We start from the raw sequence: 2,566 nt of genomic DNA on the forward strand, positions 1-2,566 counted from the left end.
CCACTGGCTCCTAACCGCTCACTTGCCTACCTGCCTGCCTGATCACCCCTAACCTCTCTGCCTGCCTGCCTGATTGCCCCTAACTGCCCTCCCCTGCCGAACTGACCTCGCCCCCAACTGCTCTCCCCTGCTGGCCCAATCTCGCCCCCAACTGCCTCTGTCTGCCTGATCACCCCTAACTGCCCTCCCCTGCCAACCTGGTTCCCCCCAACTGCCCTCCCCTGCAGGCCTGATCTCGCCCCCAACTGCCTTCCCCTGCTGGCCTGATCTTGCTCCCAACTGCCCTCCCCTGCCAGCCTGATTGCCTCTAGCTGCCTCTGCCTCGGCCCCCACCACCATGGCTTTGTCCAGAAGGAAGTTGGACATCTGGAAGATGGCCAGTTGACCTGGTCTAATTAGCATATTACCCTTTTATTAGTATAGATAGATTATATAGAATAGGATTGCTTAAATTGGGGAGGAGGGAGCCTTTTTCAGCAGGAGGAGATGCTCTTGGCAGACAAAAATACATAATCCCTATATCTGGACTGATAGCCAGCCATATGCACTGTACTGCCAAACCAGTCATTAAAAAATTGAACCACTTTCTTACACCAAACACCTGTTGCCCTTAAAACCCCTCCTCGGCCCCCACCTTAGGTCCTGCCTTTGCAGTTCACCCAGATTAGGTTCTGATTGGTCGGTTTCTATGCCAGTCAGCGTCTTTGGGCCTATCTCCGGGCCTGATCAGAGAGGCAGGGCTGATCAGCAGCCCCAGTGGAGGCCCAGAGAGAAAGAGAGACATGGCTGCTGGAGAAGCCCAGAGAGAAAGAGAGAAGCAATGGCTTGTCAACAGCTGCCACAGAGGCTGCAGATCAGACTCTGCCTCTCTCTCCAGGCCTCTCTCCGGGCCTGATCCTCAGCCCCCTCACCAGCACTGACTGCAGGACTGACTTTCGGTGTCTGGTTGAGCCTTCGGTCATTATGGACCCTGGGTTTTTATATATTAGGATTGTCTTCCCAGTGCCTAAAATAATCTCTCCAATAACAGGTGCTCAATAAAAAAGTATTGAACAGATGAATAGTCTACTCCCTGTTACATATGCAGAACTTGCTTGTTTTGAGGTGACAGTCATATGTCCAGGGTCACGGATGCCATGGATGACCATGATAGGTTGTTAACTTGTCCTGGTTAACAAGACAAAAACCATAGATGTTTCAAGGATCACATATAGTCTGGGAAGCAAAGGCAATCACCAGTTGCTAGAAAGAAGAAAAGAAGAAGCTACTGGAACTCGGTAGGTTTTTAAGGAAGCTGAGAGGAATGGGGTAGGGTGGGCATGGGGTGTAGGTGGGGGGAGGGGAGCTAGAAGGGGCATGTGATGGATTGCTTAGTGAGGTTGAAGAGATGAGTGAGAGGTGGCAATGACCCAGAGGGTAGCAGTTTCCTCTAACAAGGCGGGTGGGGATAGTGGCCCAGGGAGATTAGACTACACGGAATTGCTTGATAATCCATTGCATTAATCTCTTTACAAACGGAAAGAGTGTGAGAGAGAGCACACAATTTCCATTTCAGGGCAGCACTAAGCCACTGAGTAGACACCATGAGCATAGCTCACCCTCAAGAATTGAAAAAATGTAAGAAGTTATCTTTGAAATTAAGTAGTAGCAAACATGTCCAAGGAAGGGGATTTGGTCCCTTTATGAATCCTGTAATAGATGAATGTGTAGAGATCACAACTAGGAGCCACAGAATAATATTGGAGTGGCGGTAATACAAGGAAGTGTGTCATCATGTTAGAAGCCTCTGAAAAAGTATAAATAATGACTGTGTTCACCAGAGAAATAAATTGCTTCCACCTGTCCCCTCTCCAAAGGGCCTGTTTCATGGTGGTGCGAAAGTCAAGTCATGTACAGTTGTCATATGAAATGCCTTTATTTAAAAAAACAACAGAAAACCATTCTGATGACTGCTGAGATCAGGACCACAAGCCTCTGGCTGACGTGGAAAGTTCTGCATCATTTGCTCCCAATCTGCCTCTCTAGTCACTTCACGCCAAACCCCTTTCCCCACGTGTATTTTTCCTAGAGCCATACCAGGCCCTTCACTGTTTCCCTCAACATGACTGGCACATTCACAAAAAAGTGTCTGTGCTCTAGCTGGTCTCTGGCCTGCAATGCCTTTCTTCTCCTCTCCATCGAACAAATTCTTATCCCCCTTTGAGATCTATACTGTAACGCTTCCATAGTTCACTTACCCAGTTTGTCTCTGATTCCACTGCTCTGCCATTAGATTACAGCCCAATTATTTGTTTTCCCTTGGGCTGAGACAGGGAACTCCTTGAAAGCTAGTTTTTTATTTTTTTAAATTTATTGTTGACATTAGTACAGATGTCCCCCATTTATCTCCCTATTTTACCCACTTCCACCCAGCCCCTACTCTTCACCTCCCACCCCTGACCCCCAACTCTGGCCTTCAGCACACTGTTGTCTGTTTCCATGAGCTAGGCACATATGTTCTTTGGCTGATATCTTCACCTTCTTCCATCCAGTTCCCCCTGCCCATCCTCCTCCCTTCTGACGTCTA

General features: G+C 48.4%; 1 pseudogene; it reads left to right on the plus strand.

Moving 5' to 3' along the window:
• Window positions 1–1,583: 1,583 nt before the first annotated feature.
• Window positions 1,584–1,800, plus strand: LOC129149911 (small nuclear ribonucleoprotein G-like; annotated as a pseudogene).
• The last annotated feature ends 766 nt before the right edge of the window (window positions 1,801–2,566 follow it).

The sequence above is a fragment of the Eptesicus fuscus genome, chromosome 7, assembly GCF_027574615.1.
Source record: "Eptesicus fuscus isolate TK198812 chromosome 7, DD_ASM_mEF_20220401, whole genome shotgun sequence".
NCBI classification, from domain to species: domain Eukaryota; kingdom Metazoa; phylum Chordata; class Mammalia; order Chiroptera; family Vespertilionidae; genus Eptesicus; species Eptesicus fuscus.